Genomic DNA, 21,609 nt, shown 5'->3' on the forward strand with positions numbered 1-21,609 from the left:
GTAAAGAGTTGACACTTCGGTCTAAGACTCTTCCTTAGGACATTGAATCCTCCATGCAGAGGAAGGATCTCGAACTGAAAAGTGTGTTGCTTAGCATTGTAGAGATTTTGGTTTCATTTCATTAGACATTGAAAACAGAACAGGAGGAAGAGGGAGTCTTCCTTTAGACAGACTCCACTTACCCAGTTTAGCTGAGAACTAATGTAGGGTGAGAATGAACAAGTATTTGTATATTCAACATCAATGAGTAATGTCACATCTGTAGATGGGTGTAACGACTGCATGGAAGTAAACAGCATGGGCAGAGAAGGTCAAAGACCCTCTGAAGGGTAAATAACATCAGGACAAGAGAGGTAAAAAGAATTCTTATGAGCTGGTGATCATAATATGATAGATTTCACTCTACACTTTCAGAGCAAGGGGCTAAGATCAATTGCATCAGTATTACAATTAAGTAAAGAGGCATGGAAGAGGTGCCAGCTAAAGCTGACTGGAAGGGGACGTAGCAGTGTTTATGGTAGAGTAGCAATGGTGGGAGTTTCTGGCAGTAATTTAGAAGGTACTGGATCATTTCATTTTAATGTAGAAGCTCTCTAAAGAAAGAATGAGGCTAGGGAAGTCAAAGACAGGATAAAAGCAAAAGAACGGGCATACAATATGGCAAAAATTAGTAGGAAGCTGGAGGATTTGGAAGCTTATAAAAACCAATAGAAGGTACCAGAGGGCGACTTCTCCCAGTCCATCTGTGAAACAGTTTAAATTCTTCTTCTCTCTAATGCCACTTTCTTTTTCAAGGTAGCTGGGGCCCTGTCAGAGTCCATGACTTACAGCTGCATTCAAAATGCAGTTCGACACAATGGTGGGTTCCCGTTCTCAAAGCTCCCCAATCGGCCTGGCTTGGATATCTCCAGAAGCAATCCAGAAGACGTATGTCTTCAAGGTGCATCCTTGTGCAGCCCCGTGGACCTGATTCCTTGCCAGTCTCGCTTACTGAAGAGTCGTGGAAGATTGGAACATCGAGCCAGCTATCGGAGGTCTCTGCGCTCAGGTGATTGCTCATTTCGATGGTGAGTGAGAGTTCACTGCCGATTCCTGAGTCAGGAAACTCAAAATAAAAGCAGCTCTGCAGGCTGTAACATTGAAACAGCCCATTTGTCTCCCCTCTCGCTGTGGAAGGAGTGATCTCTCTCCCTTGTTAGTGAGAGAGAGCCTGAGGGATGTTGAAGTGTTTGGCAAACAGTGGTTTTTGATAGACTGTAAACCATGGTCTCTCTTTGGGGGCTTTGCAGTTGCTTGCATGTTGGGTGGTGGGGGCTCTGATGCTTTCTGCTGGAGTAAGTGTGGGGAGAGATGTTGCCTTTCCTGCTGCTTGTATATGGGGGTGCTGGGGATTTGGGGTTCCTACGTTTTATTGTAATTCTTGGGATTTTTCTTCTGTTTCATGGATGTCTGTGGAGAGTAAGAATTTCAGGTTGTATATGCTTTCATATTAAATGGATCCATTGAAAAAGCAATAAGAGGAGAAAAGATGAAATATGAAGATATCGTAGATAATAACGTAAAAGAGGATACGCAGAAGTTTTTTTTCAATATCTAAAAAGTAAAAGAAAGGCAAATGTGGGCAATGGACTGCTGGAAAATGTCACTGAATATGTAATATAGAGGAATTAAAAAATGGCAGATGAACTGAATCACTATTTTGCATCCGCTTTCACTATGGGAGACACCAGTGACATGCTAGAAATTCAATTAAATGGTTGGGGGACAGAGTGAGTGTAGTAAATTTTACAAAGGAGAAGGTGCTTGAGAAGCTGAAAGGTCTGGCACTGGATAAGACAACTGGTTTGGATAAACTACAGACTACAATTCTGAATGACATAGCTGAAGAGATTGTACAGTCATCTTTCAAAAATCAGAAATGGTTCCAGAAGAATAGAAAATCACAAATGTCACAACACTTATTAAAAAGGGAGGGAGATGGTGGGAAGATCTAACTGAAATCTATCAGAGGTTGAAAGATCTGGACAGAGCTAACATGGAGAGTATTTTTCCAGCAGAGGGAGAGTCTATGACCAGTGGGCACAGCCTCAGAATAAAAAAGTGTCTCTTTAGAACAGAGGTGAGGAGGAATTCCTTTAGCCAGAGGGAGGTGAATCTATGGAATTTATTTTCTTAGGAGGCTGTGGTGGCCAAGTCACTTGCTATATTTAAAATAGAAGTTGATAGCCTCTTGATCGGTAAGAGTGTCAAAGGTTATGTGGAGAAGACAAGATAATGGATTTGAGAGGGGATATTAAATGTTCAAATGGCAGAAGAGACTCGATAGGCTTGATGACCTAATTCTTCTCCTATGTTGTATGCTTTTATGATTAACATATTAGTATCAATTCTTCCCAAGCTGAGAGAGGATCATGCAGGCAGGCTGAAAATAAAATAAAAAGGATGAGTGAGTGAGCAAGCAAAGGACAGATGCAAAAGTACAGTAGGTGAGGGTAGAACAAGACAGAGATTTAAAATTTCAGGTCCAAGATCTTTTGTCATAACTGGAAAAAAGAGGAATCTTTCAATAGTAGAGAAAGCGGCTGTGGGGGGTAGGGAGGGATAGGTTGAACAAAGTGAATATAAGATCATAAGACCATGAGGTACAGGAGCAGAAGTAGGCCATTCAGCCCATCGAGCCTTCTCCATCATTGAATCATGGGCTGATCCAATTCTTCCAGTCATCTCCACTCCCCTGCCTTCTTCCCATACCCTTTGATGCCCTGGCTAATCAAGAACCTATCTATCTCTGCCTTAAATGCACCCAATGACATGGCCTCCACTGCCACTCGTGGCAGCAAATTCCACAGATTTACCACCCTCTGACTAAAGTAATTTCTCTGTTCTAAATGGATGTCCTTCAATCCTGAAGTTGTACCCTCTTGTCCTAGACTCCCCTACCATGGGATATAATCTTTGCCATATCTAACCTGTTCAAGCCTTTTAACATTTGGAATGTTTCTATGAAATCCCCCCTCATTCTCCTGAATTCCAGGGAATAAAGACCAATAGTTACCAGACATTCCTTATACAGTAACCCTTTCATTCCTGAAATCATTCTTGTGAATCTTCTCTAAACTCTCGCCAATGTCAGGATATTCTTTCTACAAACGTTTGTAAAATAAGGAGCCTAAAACTGCACACAATACTCCAAGTGTGGTCCCACAAGTAGTTAACAGAGCCTCAACATCACATCCCAGCTCTAATATTCTGTATCTCTAGAAATGAATGCCAACATTGCATTTGCCTTCTTCACCACCAACTCAACCAAGAGGTTAATCTTCAGGGTATCCTGCACAAGGACTCTCAAGTCCCTTTGCATCACTGCATTTTGAATTCTCTCCCCATCTAAATAATAGTTTGCCGGTTTATTTCTTCCATCAAAGTGCATGACCATACATTTTCCAACATTGTATTTCATTTGACACTTCTTTGCCTGTGCCCCTAAACTATTTAAGTCTCTCCACAGGCTCTGATATATATCTGACAGGGTGAAACCAACAGTGTGGATCTTGTGGTTGTAGTAAATGTTGCTTCTCTGCTTGTGCTATAGTAGTGGAGAGAGGGAGAGGGAGGGAGGAAGGGAGAGAGAGAGAGAGAGAGAGAGAGAGAGAGAGAGAGAGAGGGAGAGAGAGAATGAATGAGTATGTATGTATGCTTGTCCACCACCTGTGGCTCCAAGTAGCTGTAACATGTAAAGCGGCCACACCCCCGGTAAACTGTCTCAGCTGACGGGCCAAACCAGGTGAGGGTAGCCGATGGGTCTTTGACCCTCGTTGAGGTAGGGGATCTGTCCATCCCAGCATGTGAAGCCTGGCCCTGGCAGATTGAGCAGAGGAGACCGAATTAATAGTCCAACGGTCAAGAAAGCAGACCCAGCAGGTGTTGTGGAGTGCTAAGAGCACGACAAGGCACTTAGCTGTTGTCCTGGACATCTTTACTTGAATTACATGGAATGCACTACATAGAAGAGGTAGGGAAAGAAAACTTAATTTTCAATAGGGTTCTGAGAAAAATATTTTTCTTCTATATTTTTGTAATTATATGAACATTATTAGTGTGCACTGCCTTCCCATCTTCCTCAAACATATTTGACGCATGACAAGTTCCCTTTAACACAACTCTGTATGTCATGCATTGACAAGAGAATTAAAGGAAAGTGCAAGGTGAATTTAATAACCTTCAGGACCATAGGACTGAAGATTGGGAAAGTCCTCCTCTTAATTCAAGGAGTTGGTAATAAAGTGTTTAAACCAACAACACAGTGGGGTATATTTACAAAAATATACACTACTTGCTAAGAACATATGCAAAAATGGGAAACTTAGTCAAATAGATTGGGAACTCAACTCCAATGAAGGAAATTAGCATTTTCCAGAATTAAACTGAGTTATCAGTATTGGAATTGCAAGTCTGTTTCAATACATAGACAGTTTTGTTTACTCAGTTACTGTCTTTGGCTCCATTACTTTCATAATACAGGAAGAACTGACTGGACACTAAGTTTTGCCAATTTCTTCATCAACTAAGATATAGAAGTGCTAAAACACCCCCAAATGATTGTATTGGTGATTTCTTCCTGAAATGGAGATATATGTCTGTTTGCTTTCCTCTCATTTAGACTGTTTCCTGCTTCTGGTTCTAACTGGTTTGAATTTTAACTAGGGAAAGGGCATTACAAAAGCCAAGGAAAGTAATTTTCAGACAGAGAACACACATAAATGTGCTTATATCTTTGTGCAAGATTAATTAAAGACATTTTAAGCCAGACTTGTGCCTAAGGTATCTCCAGATCAGTTCTGAAACAATGAGAACTTAAAACAAGTTGAAAGAGAAACTGTAATTTTAAAATTACCGGAACGTAGAATAAACTTAAATACTGATGATCTGCCGAAGTTATTGCCTAAAACTTAAGCTTGAATTGAGAGAATCTACTATTTTATTTGAATTTAGATTATTAAACTCCCAGGTTCTGTAATTATTTTGCCCAATAGGTTTTATTCTTTTGGTTACTCTTTTGGCATGTAGAACGAAACAGAATGTGAGACAAAAAGTATAATCAAGACCAAACTGGCCAAGATTGCTATCACTTTCTGAATAAACCTGAAAGTTAACATGAAGTGATTTAGATAATCTGGCTGGCTGGATCACTCATGCTGATGGCAATCCAGTCAAAGAACTCTTCTGTCCCATGATGTATCTACATTGTGTATAGACAAGCAGATTGGCAAAAGATAAATAAGCACTTTCACAAGAAAGGGGAATTTAAACAGATAAAGAATGGTTGAAGTTTTCAAATGCTACATGCTTCTGATATTTCAGGCATTCAAAACTTAAATACTATTAAATCCAAAAATTAAATATAACTCATATTTTTCCTTTTGCGGTGTTATAATAATACCTTTCAGTGAATATGCTCAGGAATGTTTTAATAGTTTAGAACCATTTAACTACAGGAAAGTGTTCTTAACAAGCAGATCATGGCAGGTTATACACGTGAGTCCTAGAACCATTAAAATTAATCCCATTGCCTCCCTTAATCTGGATGAAAATACACCGTACATGAAATAATATATAAAGAAGATCTAATTTTGCAACAACACTGCAAAACCAGCTTTTCCCTTTTTACAGATTCTATGTAACTTTATGTTATCTTTTGGTAAATGACGTGGACCAGATGATGGTCCTAAAATTCCACAATTATGCATCCTTGCAACATTTCCTTTGAACTTGCATGACATTCCAGCAACCTGTCTCTATTCCGCTGCAGAGACTGTAATGGTTTTGTCTGGATGCTGATTCCAGCTGTTCCCATTAGACCACATGTTTGGAGGTGAGTCACTCAGGCTATTACATAGAAACATAGAAAACCTACAGCACAATACAGCACCTTTGGCCCACAAAGTTGTGCCGAACATGTCCCTACCTTAGAAAATACTAGGTTTACCTGTAGCCCTCTATTTTACTATGCTCCATTTACCTATCTAAAAGCATCTTAAAAGACCCTATCGTATCCACCTCCACCACCGTTGCTGGCAGCCCATTCCACGCACTCACCATTCTCTGAGTAAAAAACTTACCCCTGACAACTCCCTTGTACCTACTCCCCAGCACCTTAAACCTGTGTCCTCTTGTGGCAACCATTTCAGCCCTGGGAAAAAGCCTCTGACTATCCACATGATCAATGCCTCTCATCATCTTGTACACCTCTATCAGGTCACCTCTCATCATCTGTCAGTTCAAGGAGAAAAGGCCGAGTTCACTCAACCTATTCTCATGAGGCATGCTCCCCAATCCAGGTAACATCCTTGTAAATCTCCTCTGCACCCTTTCTATGGCTTCTACATCCTTCCTGTAGTGAGGTGACCAGAAATGAGCACAGTACTCCAAGTGGGGTCTGAACAGGGTCCTATATAGCTGCAACATTACCTCTTGGCTCCTAAATTCAATTCAACAATTGATGAAGGCCAATACACCGTATTCCTTCTTAACCACAGAGTCAACCTGCGCAGCTGCTTTGAGTGTCCTATGGACTCAGACCCCAAGATCCCTCTGATCCTCCACACTGCCAAAAGTCTTACCATTAATACTAAATTCTGCCATCATATTTGACCTACCAAAATGAACAACTTCACACTTATCTGGGTTGAACTCCATCTGCCACTTCTCAGCCCAGTTTTGCATCCTATTATTGTCCCGCTGTAACCTCTGACAGCCCTCCACACTATCCACAACACCTCCAACCTTTGTGTCATCAGCCAACTTAATAACCCATCCCTCCACTTCCTCATCCAGGTCATTTATAAAAATCATGAATAGTAAATGTCCCAGAACAGATCCCTGAGGCACTCCACTGGTAACTAACCTCCATGCAGAATATGACCCATTTACAACCACTCTCTGCCTTCTGTGGGCAAGCCAGTTCTGGATCAACAAAGCAATGTCCCCCTGGATCTTATGCCTCCTTACTTTCTCAATAGGCCTTGCATGGGGTACATTATCAAATGCCTTGCTGAAATCCATATACACTACATCCACTGCTCTTCCTTCGTCAATGTGTTTAGTCATATCCTCAAAAATTCATTCAGGCTTGTAAGGCACGACCTGTCTTTGACAAAACCATGCTGACTACTCCTAATCATATTATACCTCTCCAAGTTGAGATTTTTGATTGGAGAAAGGCTAACTTTGAGGAGATGCGCAGGGATTTAGAGAGAGTGGAATGGGTCAAGTTGTTTTATGGGAAGGATGTAATAGAGAAATGGAGGTCATTTAAGGGTGAAATTATGAGGGTACAGAATCTTTATGTTCCTGTTCGGTTGAAAGGAAAGGTTAAAGGTTTGAAAGCGCCATGGTTTTCAAGGGATATTAGAAACTTGGTTCGAAAAAAGAGGGATGTCTACAATAGATATAGGCAGCATGGAGTAAAGGAATTGCTCGTGGAATATAAAGAATGTAAAAGGAAACTTAAGAAAGAGATTAGAAAAGCTAAAAGAAGTTACGAGTTTGGTTTGGCAAATAAGGTGGAAGTAAATCCGAAAGGCTTCTACAGTTATATTAAAAGCAAGAGGATAGTGAGGGATAAAATTGGTCCCTTAGAGAATCAGGGTGGTCAGCTATGTGTGGAGCCGAGGGAGATGGGAGAGATTTTGAACGATTTCTTCTCTTCGGTATTCACTAAGGAGAAGGATATTGAATGGTGTAAGGTGTGGGAAACAAGTAAGGAAGTTATGGAACCTATGACAATTAAAGAGGTGGAAGTACTGGCGCTTTTAAGAAATTTAAAAGTGGATAAATCTCCGGGTCCTGACCGGATATTCCCCAGGACCTTGAGGGAAGTTTGTGTAGAGATAGCAGGAGCTCTGACGGAGATCTTTCAGATGTCATTAGAAACGGGGATTGTGCCGGAGGATTGGCGTATTGCTCATGTGGTTCCATTGTTTAAAAAGGGTTCTAGAAGTAAGCCTGGCAATTATAGACCTGTCAGTTTGACATCAGTGGTGGGTAAATTAATGGAAAGTATTCTTAGAGATAGTATTTATAATTATCTGGATAGACAGGATCTGATTAGGAGTAGCCAGCATGGATTTGTGCGTGGAAGGTCATGTTTGACAAACCTTATTGAATTTTTTGAAGTAGTTACGAGGAATGTTGACGAGGGTAAGGCAGTGGATGTAGTCTATATGGACTTCAGCAAGGCCTTTGACAAAGTTCCACATGGAAGGTTGGTTAAGAAGGTTCAGTCGTTAGGTATTAATGCTGGAGTAATAAAATGGATTCAACAGTGGCTAGATGGGAGATGCCAGAGAGTAGTGGTGGATAATTGTTTATCGGGATGGAGGCCGGTGACTAGCGGGGTGCCTCAGGGATCTGTTTTGGGCCCAATGTTGTTTGTAATATACATAAATGATCTGGATGATGGGGTGGTAAATTGGATTAGTAAGTATGCTGATGATACTAAGGTAGGAGGTGTTGTGGATAATGAGGTGGGTTTTCAAAGCTTGCAGGGAGATTTATGCCGGTTAGAAGAATGGGCTGAACGTTGGCAGATGGAGTTTAATGCTGAGAAGTGTGAGGTTCTACATTTTGGCAGGAATAATCCAAATAGAACATACAGGGTAAATGGTAGGGCATTGAGGAATGCAGTGGAACAGAGAGATCTAGGAATAACAGTGCATAGTTCCCTGAAGGTGGAGTCTCATGTAGATAGGGTGGTGAAGAAGGCTTTTGGAACGCTGGCCTTTATAAATCAGAGCATTGAGTACAGAAGTTGGGATGTAATGTTAAAATTGTACAAGGCATTGGTAAGGCCAAATTTGGAATATTGTGTACAGTTCTGGTCACCGAATTATAGGAAAGATATCAATAAATTAGAGAGAGTGCAGAGACGATTTACTAGGATGTTACCTGGGTTTCAGCACTTAAGTTACAGAGAAAGGTTGAACAAGTTAGGTCTCTATTCATTGGAGCGTAGAAGGTTGAGGGGGGATTTGATCGAGGTATTTAAAATGTTGAGAGGGATAGATAGAGTTGACGTGAATAGGCTGTTTCCATTGAGAGTAGGGGAGATTCAAACGAGAGGACATGATTTGAGAGTTAGGGGGCAAAAGTTTAAGGGAAACACGAGGGGGTATTTCTTTACTCAGAGAGTGATAGCTGTGTGGAATGAGCTTCCTGTAGAAGTAGTAGAGGCCAGTTCAGTTGTGTCATTTAAGGTAAAATTGGATAGGTATATGGATAGGAAAGGAGTGGAGGGTTATGGGCTGAGTGCGGGTAGGTGGGACTAGGTGAGATTAAGAGTTCGGCACGGACTAGGAGGGCCGGAATGGCCTGTTTCCGTGCTGTGATTGTTATATGTTATAAATATTCATAAATCCTACCTCTCAGGATCTTCTCCATCAACTTACCAACCACTGAGGTAAGACTCACTGGTCTATAATTTTCTGGGCTATCTCTACTCCCTTTCTTGAATAAGGGAACAACATCCGCAACCCCCCCAATCCTCTGGAACCTCTCCCGTCCCCATTGAAGATGCAAAGATCATTGCCAGAGGCTCAGCAATCTCCTCCCTCGCCTCCCACAGCAGCCTGGAGTACATTTCGTCTGGTCCCAGGGACTTATCCAACTTGATGTTTTCCAAAAGCTCTAGCACATCCTCTTTCTTAATGCTCAAGCTTATCAGTCCATTGCAAGTCATCACTACAATCACCAAGATCCTTTTCCATAGTGAATACTGAAGTAAAGTATCTCTGCTATTTCCTCCGGTTCCATACACACTTTCCCAATGTCACACTTGATAGGTCCTATCCTTTCACGTCTTATCATCTTGCTTCTTCTCATTTAACCAACTTTTCAAATGTTCGGCAGCAAGTAAAGTTTTTATCATATCTATAGATGTGAGCAAAATAGATTTCTTCTGTAATATCACTTGCAACAAAGATGTGTTTAATCCTCTCTGCATATTCAATCTGCAATCTGCCTGAGCATTCAGAAAATCTAAATGCCAAACGTGGTCATTTTGATTTGTCTGTGCCTCACCTCAGTTTCAAATTCCCGGTGTCAGTATCTCTCAGGATCTAACCTGGACCCAACATATCGATTCAGCTATGAAGAAGACACAATAGCAGCTATATTTCATTAGGAGTTTGAGACGATTTAGTATGTCTCCAAAATCACTCGAAAATTTCTACAGATATACCATGGAGAGTAATCACTGTTCAGTATGTCAGTATGGGTGGGGGAGGCTACTGCACAGGATCAAAATAAACTGCAGAGATTTTTAAACTTAGTCAGCTCCATCATGAGCACTAGTCTGCATAGTATCCAGGACATCTTCAAGGAGCAATTTCTCAAAAAGGTGGTGTCCATCATTATGGGCCCCCATCACCCAAGTCATGTGTTGTTCTCATTGCTACCATCAGGAAGGAGGTTCAGAAGCCTGAAGATACACACTCAATGACTTTTTCCCCCGCCATCTGATTTCTGAATGGACAATGAACCCATGAACACTACTATTTCTTTCCTTTCAATATTTGCATTACTTATTTAATTGAGGATCCTCAAATCTCTTGGAAAAACAAGCAGAACTTATTTCTGCAAAGAGTGGAGTTCTCAACCCTTAGTTCTTCAGGGGAGCCCTGAAACACAAGTTGTTCAGAGAAGCCCTGAATCCTGATTTGCAGGAGCATGCATGCTAAAATGAGCCTCAGTGTAGAGAACCTTGTATTATTGTAAAATGTACAGCAATTGGAAGCTGTGATTTGTTCATGCTATGTGATCCTGTTGCAGTAAAAATGAAGAATACATTGATTTAAAAAAAGATCACAACTCTCAAAAGTGAAACTTCTACATAATTACTGCAGAGAGGTTTAGCAGATGTCTCCAACCATTGGCTAGAACAGACCATCAACAAAAAGGTGTGATCTAATGGGCAGCTTCATTAATCTGCGGTGTGCAGTTTCAGCTGAAGAAGTTGCAAACCTATTAGGAACAGACAGCAAGATTTACAGTTGTTATATAAAGGCGCCAAAAAGAATTCCTCTGGTAAACTGCGTAAGAGTCTTATGAGAATCTGTAAAAACATATGCAAGGGGGAGGAAAGAAGTAGCGTCTCGTGTTGTACCTACATTCCACTATTCCATCATGAACGAATCTACCTCATCTAAATGAGAGAGTGTGTGAAACTCCCACAAGGTTTTCCAGTTTCAGTAGTTCTTTTGCAAATACTTACACAGAAGAAATCAGCAACATTTATCAAAAAATGTGATAAACAAGAGGCTCAAATGGCATTTTGCTCAATAAAAGTTAACAGTTCAGTGAAAAAAAATGCAAAGTTCTGCTAAAACATGTGAACAGAAAGTATTCATTTTGAGTAGTCCAGTCCAGTTCGTTAAGTTCTGTGGATGACAGAACTTGTATTGGTTTATAATCGTCACATGTACCAAGATACAGTTAAAACATGTCTTGCTTTCTGTTCTTACAGAGCAAACCATTACACAGTGCATAGAACAAAATGAATCTATAAAAATGCTGAGTGAAGAGTGAGAGCTACAGTTGTGGTAAGCAGTGAAGTGTAAGATCATGATGAGCTAGGCTGTGAGTCCATCTTATCATGCAAGAGCTGCATTCAAAAGTCCCAGAACAGCAGGGCTGAAGTGGTCTTGAGCCCGATGGGACATGCTTTCAGGCTTTTCGGTCTTCTGCCCAATGGGAGAGGGGTGAAGAGAGAATGTTCGGCATGGGTGGGGTCCATAATTATTCTGTCCGCTTTACTGAGGCAGCGAGGACTATAGACGGACTCCTTGGAGGGGAGTCTGGTTTCCATGATGTGCTCAGCTGTGTCCACAACCCTCTGCAGTTTCATGCAGTTGTGGCAGAACATTTGCCATATCAAACAGTGATGCATCTAAATCGAGTGCTTTCTATGTGCATCAGTGAAATTGGTAAGTCAATGGGGATATGCCAAATTGCATTAGCCTCCTGAGAAAGTAGAGGCATTGATAAGCTTTCTTGCCAGTGGCATCAGCATGGTTGGGCCAGGACCGAATATTGGTGATGTTCGTACCTGGAAAGTTGAAGCTTTCAAACTCTAAACTGTTTACCTGGACCGGAGCACCTGCACCAACTCTCTTCTTGGAAACAGCATCCATCTCTTTTATTTTGGTGACATTGAGCGGAAGGTTGTTGTCATGATACCATGTCACTAAGCTCTCTCTATCTTTCCTTTATTTGCTGTTGTTGAATGCCAATGAACCTCTAAGCTCTTGCTCTGCACACACAAGAGCAGGGCTCTAGAAACTTGGAACCCAGGCAGCTGAGAGCATGCCTACCAGAGGTAGACTTTGAGAAAAGAGAAGGCCTTAACTTTAGACAGTGATGGTGACCAAGAAACCTTCATTGAAACAATAATGAAATGAAAATATAAATGCAATGCTTATTTATTGGAGAGCTAAATGGGCCAGATCTATATTTATTTAAACTGTTGCAAAAATAAATAATTGTTCTGAGCAGTGTGGAGAGCTGTGGGATGCCACAAACCTGTTGTCCAGTGGGACCATAATACTTGGCATCAGACTTTCTCATTGGATAGTTTCAAAGTTAGTCACCCACTCAGGAGGGAGGCCTGAGATGCCTTAAGGGGAGTGTTAACCATAAAGATAAACCATGTATGCATTCTTTCAGCTGTCTAAATTTGACATCCTGACTTCAAAACTTACTTTATGGAGGTCATCCCAAATTGCTGACTGAGAAAGAAATCAGCTGTGTATTATTATTAAAACTCTGTAGTGCCTCTCAGCTGTATTTTCAGTAATGTGGAATAAGCAGGTTTCTTGGTTAATCACTGATTAACCTTCTGCTTGAATAATGTCAGAATTCAGTTTTTAAATTTTTATTAGAAAAATATAAATACAGGTTTAGCATCTCTAATTACCAAATCTACTGGAATTATTTAGCTTGATATTATAATTTATAATTATCCTGTGGATCTGTAATCAGTGGGCAAAGTATTCCCAACCTTTTGAAAGCTAGGTTTCTTGACTCGGAATGGCTATCAACTCAGCTCTTATCTACCTTGCGCTATAGTATAGAAAATAAATTAAGTGCAAAATTGTATCTTGCTTTCAGTATTTTAATTCTCCAATTAAATATGAGGCTGACATTAACCAGTTTCCTGGCCCTACTCTGCAGCCTATTCGTTGGTTCTGGTCCAACCCAACATTCTGTGACTTCTGTCCAATTTACTCTGACCACCCAATACCTTGCCAAGTAGTGCCAGGAATTTGCAGTAAAAAAAAATTGAGCTACATGAAGATTGTCAAATTTCCATCAAAATAGCAATGAAAATATGTAATTATTATTAAATTAAGCTCCCTTAATTTAAAGAGAACCATAACCTTCTGATTCTGCTGCTGTTAGCAGAAACTTACCAATCTGTATCAAACTTTGAAGGAATCTTTAGCAACAATTCAGCCTCCAATAAATGAGGCTATTTAAGTGGTCTCATATAGAATGTACAAAATAAAAACACTCTGAGAAATAAAAAATCAAAACAAAATGCAGATGCTGGAAATCTAAGACAAGAACAGAAAACCCTAGAAGTAGTCAACAATGTCAGGTTACATCTGAGGGAAGAAGAGTACAATTAACATTTCAGGCCAAAGACTTCTTGCAGACACTGATAGAGCTCTACCCTGCCCGCCAACCTAGTTCTGAAGAAGACTCCTCAGTCTGAAACATTTCTCTTTAGAATAGAATCGGAAAAATCTAATTTAATGTCTTCAATCAGGGGTGCACCACAGACAGTTATGCTAGCAGCTATCTCTTTCTGGCCTCTCCATACCCTCCCAGTAATGACTGATCCCAGACTGAGTCCAGTAAGATTGCTTATTTATCGGTAGCATGTTTGCCACAGAATTGCCAGAATAATATGTTTGGTTTTATAAGTCATACACTCAGTGGCCACTTCACTCAGTACAGGAGTGAAACCTAATGTGGTCTTCCGCTGCTGTAGCCCATCCACTTCAAAGTTCAACACGTTGTGCATTCAGAACACCACTGTGCCACACATGAGTTACTGTCACCTTTCCGTCAGCTAAAACCAGTGCTGCCATTCTCCTCTGACCTCTCTCATTAACAAGGCAGTTCGCCCACAGAACTGCCGCTCACTGGATGTTTTGTGTCTCTCGCACCATTCTCTATAAACTCTAGAGACTGATGTGTGTGAGAATCTGAGGAGACCAGCAGTTTCTGAGATACTCAAACCAACCCATCTTGCACCAACTATCATTCCACAGTCAAAGTCACTTAGATCATATTTGTTCCCCATTCTGGTGTTTCATCTGAACAACAACTGGACCTCTTGACCACAGCTGCATGCTTTCATGATATGTATTGAATTGCTGCCATATGATTGGCTAATTAGATATTTGCCTTAATGAGCAGGTGTCAAGGTGTACCTAATAAAGTGACTACTGAGTGTATAAACCTTACTCTGACTTAAGGCCTTTGTGAAGATAGTACTACACTACACTTAAACAAGTGCAGTGTATTTGTATTTGTATAGTAGCAATCTGCACTTAAAGTGAACTTTAGATAAATCTGAGTATTTTTCTGTTCCATATGGAAAGTAGTTATATCTGGTTAATAAAGCACATGTTTCTTTTCAGGAGCCACAGAAGTTAATTTGAATTCTCAATCCCAGCCCACTCTCACACACAAAAAAAAGTACTCTATTCTATACCCAGAAGCAACTGGTTGCTGTGTTCAGCTCAAACCATGATCACCAGAAAATAAAACGCAGACATTTCACATCTCAAACGTCATGGCCCCATCCTGCATCTCATAATCCTCCCCAAACCATTTACCTGGTGCAGGTTAGGACTGATTTAGAGACAGAATACAGAAATATTTCTGAACTTCACAAAAATTATTCTTGCTTAACTCAAATGAAATGAACCAAAATTGATGGGGCAAAAGAGAGGGAGACAAAGGCAACTTACAAGAAACAGCAGCTTGATGCAATTAGTAGCTGCAACAGCAGCATAACGATGCGATTACAGCTCGGGCCTTGGAGGATGGAGTTCAATCCCAGCATCAGCATAAGGCATCTCTGTATATTCTTCCAGAAGAATACATGGTTTTCTCCAGGCGCTCCACTTTCCTCCCACAGCCCAAAGAGATTCTGGGTAGGTTAACAGGTCATTGTAAATTGTCCAGTGATTACATGAGATTTAAACTGGGGTTGTTACGGTTTGCGGGGCAGCATGGCTCGAGGGCTGGATGGCCTGGTCCATGCTGTATCGCTAAATAATATGTTTTGTTCGTGCAAAAATTTAGTAGCCAAAAATGTGACAAAATAAATCTGTTATCTATTCCATATACCTCAAAACATCTGTTCTGAGGACCCACTAGACTGAGGCCTACTAACCATAAAATTATATCATTCTAAATATGGGTGCACAGGGGGGCAGCACGCCTGTTCATGTGGTCACAAGGATAGCATGAAATTGATGTTGGCTCATATTATATTGACTTGGGCATCCGGCCAGTGCTGTTCGTTTGTTGTGTGCCTGCTTGGAGGAGCAGAACATTGATTTCATCCATGCCACTTAAAGGAATCCAGCACCTTTTAAAGGGGGGGGGGGGGGGACAGAATTCTCTTGGAGAAACATGTGAAGCAAGCTCTGCAAAGTTCAAAGTAAATTTATTATCAAAGTACACATTATACAAACATTATACATTATACATTATACATTATACAAACCTGAGATTCATTTTCTTGTGGGCAGACTCAATAAGTCCATAGGATAATAGCCATAATAAAATCAATGAAAGACAGATAAAAGTTGCACAAGTTCTTGTACCTCCCTTTCAGTACAAGTGCTGAGATTATGGAGTAACTTTCCTTTGGAAGAGCAGGGAAGTCTTCACTGGGAGCAGCATCACTGTTGTGTTGGCAGGCAAGGAGGACCAGCAAAGCAAAAGCTTCCTGTACAGATAGAGGACAGCTGCAGATAAACACCAACATTCTCCGTGCTTCTTACTGAAACCATGATGCAACTTTGTCCAGATTAAAGACGATTTGCAACATATTCCCGAGGTTATCACCAGGAATCAGGAAATTTTCCATGGCAGGGCAGGAGATTACTTCTGGAAAGGTATTCCTGATATCACCATATTCTTATATATCCATGTGCTGTGCTTTGGATGAGATTATCTGATATGAAAAGTGAAATATGAATTTATTAAGCAAACATGAGGAAATCTGCAGATACTGGAAATTCAAACAACAACACACATGACGAAGGGTCTCAGCCCGAAACGTCGACAGCGCTTCTCCCTATAGATGCTGTCTGGTCATATGAATTTATTAAGGTTCCAGAGATATGTCCCCAAAGTAAAAAGTATTTTAGGTCCTAGGTAAAGCATCACATACAGTCACAGAGTCACAGAAAAATACAGCATATAAATAGGCCCTTTGGCCCCTCTAATCCATGCTAAACCACATAAACTGCCTACTCCCACTGACCTGCACTGGGTCCATAGCCCTCCAGACCCCTACTATCCAAACTTCCCATAAACGTTGAAATTGAGCTCACATGCACCTTTTGTGCTGGCAGTTCCCATGACTCTCTGAGTGAAGCAGTTTCCCCTCATGTTCCCCTTAAATTCTCTGTACTCTGATTTACATCTTTCCTGTAGGTAGGTGACTAAAAATGCACACAATACTCCAAATTATGCCTCACTAATGTTATATTCAACTCCAATATAATATCCCATCGCCTGTACTCAATACTTTAATTTATGAAGGCCAATATGCAAAAAGCTTTTCCAGCATTTGCTGCTAAGGTTCTGAGTATAGTCAGGAAACTCAAAATAATACGGTGGCAAGCCAGGCAAAACCATGTAAAGAAGAGGCAGGATGAGCCCATTCTGCCAAAGCACAGTCCTATGGAGTTTACCCATTGTAAAAGCAATGGCCATGCTCCCACAAGAATCAGCTGCAGAATTCAAAGGTTCTGACCTATCAGACCTGAAGGAATGCCAGGATAACCAGGATAATACGTGTATAAACTGTGTGGAAATAAAGCTCTCCAAAAACTGCTGTTCTTGCCCTTTCTTAAACAATAGGAAGAGCAGAGGCAAGCTGACATAAATTAGTGAATTGCAATTGTTCATAATAAAGGTCAAATATACTGTGTTAGAGTATATACCTTAAACCTTTGATTAATGCAGTAAGTTAATGTGCACAAATTGAGTGAACTCCTCTACTGAACTCTTTTAGTAGTTATCTTGCCCATTGTGAAACTTTACCGTTCTCGAATAAGCTTGTCTCAGGCTTCCAATCGGGTACGGGTATCGGTTTTAACCAACATTTTGATCACACACTCTACCATCTTCATCAGGGATGATGCCTAGGCATGCCTAGTTTGGTGGTATTTATACCCTGATGTCCATCCCTCCTGATTAGTTAATCCTCATCCAGTCAGGCTTCTACTGTCCCACCTTGTTAACAATTGAATTCCAGTTCTTACTTGGAGCGAGACCTTCCTCTTTGTTAAAATTCTTTACCGCCATTTTTATTTCAATAGCTTCCTTCACCAGGCTGTACTAAAAGCCATTGGCATGGCACAGTAGTTTTGTGCCATTGAAGTTAATCCTATGGCCATTGCAATTGCAATGTTCTGCTACCACAGATTTCTCTGGATAACCCAAACAGATACCCAGATTGATGTGGATCGCCACAGTGTATCCCATCTGACCAATTTACGTTGCTTCACATTCACAGGGAAGTGCCAGCCATCCTGAGTCTCAGGTCATCTTTGACCCGCATAAGCTGTGATCTGAGCTTCCTTACACACAATATTCCTACAGAACGGATACAACGTGAAGCAAATAAATCAGGCCCTTAAAAGGGCCGGCAGAAAAACCAGGAAACCTAACAACAAGGAGGAACCTATTGCTACCGCTGTCTTTCCTATATTTTCAAGGTTTTTGGAAGGATCGCCATGGTCCTGAAGAAATACTGGATTAATACCATCCACAAATCCATAAGGAAGCTCAAATCACTGCATATGCAAGTCAAAATGACCTGAGGCTCAGATCGACTGGAGTTTATAGCGGCCAGGCGGGAAGCACGATCGAAACCCGATCAAGGAGCACAGGAAGTGTATCTTATCTGTTTGGGTTACCTGGAGAAATCAGTGTACTCGCAATGGCCATGAGATTGATTTCAATAGCACTGACCTTCTATGCTGTGCCAATAGCTTTTGGGACCACCTGGTCAAGGAAGCCACTGAAATAAAGCTTAGGAAAACTTAACAAAGACAAAGGTCTTGCTCTAAGTAAGAACTGGAATTCGACTGTAAACCGACTGTAAACAAGGTGGGATAAACAAGAGAGGACTAACCAATCAGGAGAATACACGGCAGGGGTATAAATACCACCAGATTAGATATGCCCAGGTATCATTCTAGAAAGATGGCAGAGTTTGTCTTCAAAACATTGGAATAAAATTGATAGCCGTACCCATCTGGAAGCCCGAGAAGAGTTTATTCTGAAGCACAGGGGTGGAGTTTAGGAGACAATTGTGCCTAACGGTGACTCCTCAGCTTATATCTTTAGAAACAGCTTTATCTTTATCTTTGATATCTCTTCTTTTCCCTTTCACAGTTCTTTTGAAGACCCTGACTTGGAGTTACACTCGGACTTTGATTCTCTGCGGGAATGGGACCCGCTCTCAGGGCCTCATAACTGGCCATTATTCAATTACCAAGGATGTGGCCTAGAAGATTAACTCACCTTCGGAGTTTTGGGATTTTGTGGCTCTGGAGGGGGGTGGATTTGAGGTCAATGCCTCTGTAGGAAATCGATATGTCATGGGAAATGGAAGATCTCTGGCTGTGTGCTCAGAGAACCGAGTTCTTTGGGCACAGAGCTTGGAAAAAGCGACTCAACAGATTTTAACATTGTAAGCCAGTGAGTTGTTTGTTATGTCTCCCCCTCACTGTGAAACGGAGGCACCTCTTTCTCTCTTATTAGTGAGAGAGAGAGAGCCTGTGGTATGTCGAATACTGGATGAACGAGTAGTCTTTGAGGTACTACAAGTCTGTGTCTTTATTGATGCTTTGCTGCACGCTTGAGTGCTCGGTGGGGGGTGCTGATGCTTTTTTTTGCTGGTGGGGGTGGGGGGGTCATTATTTTACTGCTGCTTGCATGTGGGAGGGGGAGCTGGTGGGCTTTGGGGTGCTAACAGTTAACTGTCATTCATTCTTTGGGGGCACTCCTCTGTTTTCATGGATGTTTGCGAAGAAAAACAATTTCAGGATGTATATTGTATATATTTCTCTGACATTAAATGTACCTTTGAACCTTTTGAAACTTGGTAACATTGTAATTGGGACAACCATGTTAGTTATATCCTTAGGAAACTTTCTTTTCAGACACTGATAACAGCCAAATTAATTTTTCTATCCTTATTTAATTACCAAACTGCAATTCTTGGAGCCTGTGGTTTGTAGTTTGGAAATTGTTTGGTTGTTTCAGCGCTCTGCAGTCTCCGAGAGGCAGAGGCAGCATATGGGAACCTCACGGCGAGAAGGCTGCGGGATGGGCTACGAGCCAATGTTCAACTCCATTTCGCTGATTAAAGCTTCCATTGTTCATTGATTAAAGCGACGGGGGAGATTGAAACATCAAGACGAATGTGGAAGGTGAGAACCGGCTGCCTGCCTTTTGATCGCTGGTGGGATCACTTACTGCTGGAGAGGGAAAGACCTGCAGCTCTTTCTGGAGAATGTCACCCAGGTTTTCTGCGTTTTGGAAATGGATTTGGACTACAGACTTTTTCTCAGTCTCATAGTTTTTTATATTCAGTGTTTTTTGCCCGATCTTTCTCGTTTTTTTTTGTGTGTGGGAGTAGGGGACTGTGCCTGTTCCATTTTTGGCGAGGAGGGATCTGGAGCCGATAATTGTACTGCTGTTCTCTTCTTTCTTGGTTTCATGGCTATTTGGAGAAGAAGAATTTCAGAGTTGTGTACCATAAGACCATAAGATATAGAAAGCAGAAGCAGGCCATTCAGCCCATTGAGTCTGCTCTGCCAATCAATCATGGGCTGATCCAATTCTTCCAGTCATCCCCACTCCCCTGCCTTCTCACCATACCCTTTGATGCCCAGGCTAATCAAGAACCTATCTATCTGCTTTAAATGCACCCAATGACTTGGCCTCTACAGCTGCTCGTGGCAACAAATTCCACGGATTTACCACCCTCTGACTGAAGTAATTTCTTCTCATCTCATCTAAATGGACATCCTTCAATTCTGAAGTTGTGCCCTCTTGCCCTGGACTCCCCTATCATGGGAAATAACTTTGCCATATCTGATCTGTTCAGGCCTTTTAACATTTGGAATGTTTCTATGAGATTCCCCCTCAGCTCCTGAACTCCAGGGAATAAAGACCATTAGCTGCCAGACGTTCCTTATACTGTAACCCTTTCATTCCTGGAATCATTCTTGTGAATCTTCTCTGAACCCTCACCAATGTCAGTATATCCTTTCTAAAATAAGGAACCCAAAATTGCACACAATACTCCAAGTGTGGTCTCACGAATGCCTTTTAAAGCCTCAACATCACAGCCCTGCTCTTATATTCTATACCTCTAGAAATGAATGCCAACATTGCATTCACCTTTTTCACCACCGACTCAACCTGGAAGTTAACCTTTATGGTATCCTGCACAAGGACTCCCAAATCCCATTGCTTCTCTGCATTTTCAATTCTCTCCCCATCTAAATAATTGTCTGCTTGTTTATTTCTTCCACTAAAGTGCATGACTATACACTTTGCAACATTGTATTTAATTTGCCACTTCTTTGCCCATTCCCCTAAACTATCTAAGTCTCTCTGCAGGCTCTCTATTTCCTCAACACTAACCACTTCTCCACCTATCTTTGTATCATCGGCAAACTTAGCCACAAATCCATTAATCTCATAGTCCAAATCATTGACATACATCATAAAAAGCAGTGGTCCCAACACCATCCCCTGTGCAACTCCACTGGTAACCAGCAGCCAAGCAGAATAGGATCCCTTTAACACCACTCTCTGTTCTCTGCCAATCAGCCAATTCTCCACCCACACTACTAACTCCCCTGTAATTCCATGGGCTCTTATCTTGCTAAGCAGCCTCACGTGCGGCACCTTGTCAAAGGCCTTCTGAAAATCCAGGTACACCACATCTACTGCATCTCCTTTGTCTACCCTGCTTGTAATTTCCTCAAAAAATTGTCAAAAAATTGACTAGGTTAGTCAGGCAGGATTTTCCTTTTGGAAAACCATGCTGGCTTTGTCCTATCTTGTCATATGCCTCCAGCTACTCCATAATCTCATCCCTAACAATTGATTCCAACATCTTCCCAACCACTGATGTCAGGCTAACAGGTCTATAGTTTCCTTTCTGCTGCCTCCCACCCTTCTTAAATAGCGGAGTAACATTTGCTATTTTCCAGTCATCCGGTACAAAGCCAGAATCTATTGATTCTTGAAAGATCATTGTTAATGCCTCTGCAA

The sequence above is a fragment of the Hemitrygon akajei genome, chromosome 4 (assembly GCF_048418815.1).
Source record: "Hemitrygon akajei chromosome 4, sHemAka1.3, whole genome shotgun sequence".
NCBI lineage: Eukaryota > Metazoa > Chordata > Chondrichthyes > Myliobatiformes > Dasyatidae > Hemitrygon > Hemitrygon akajei.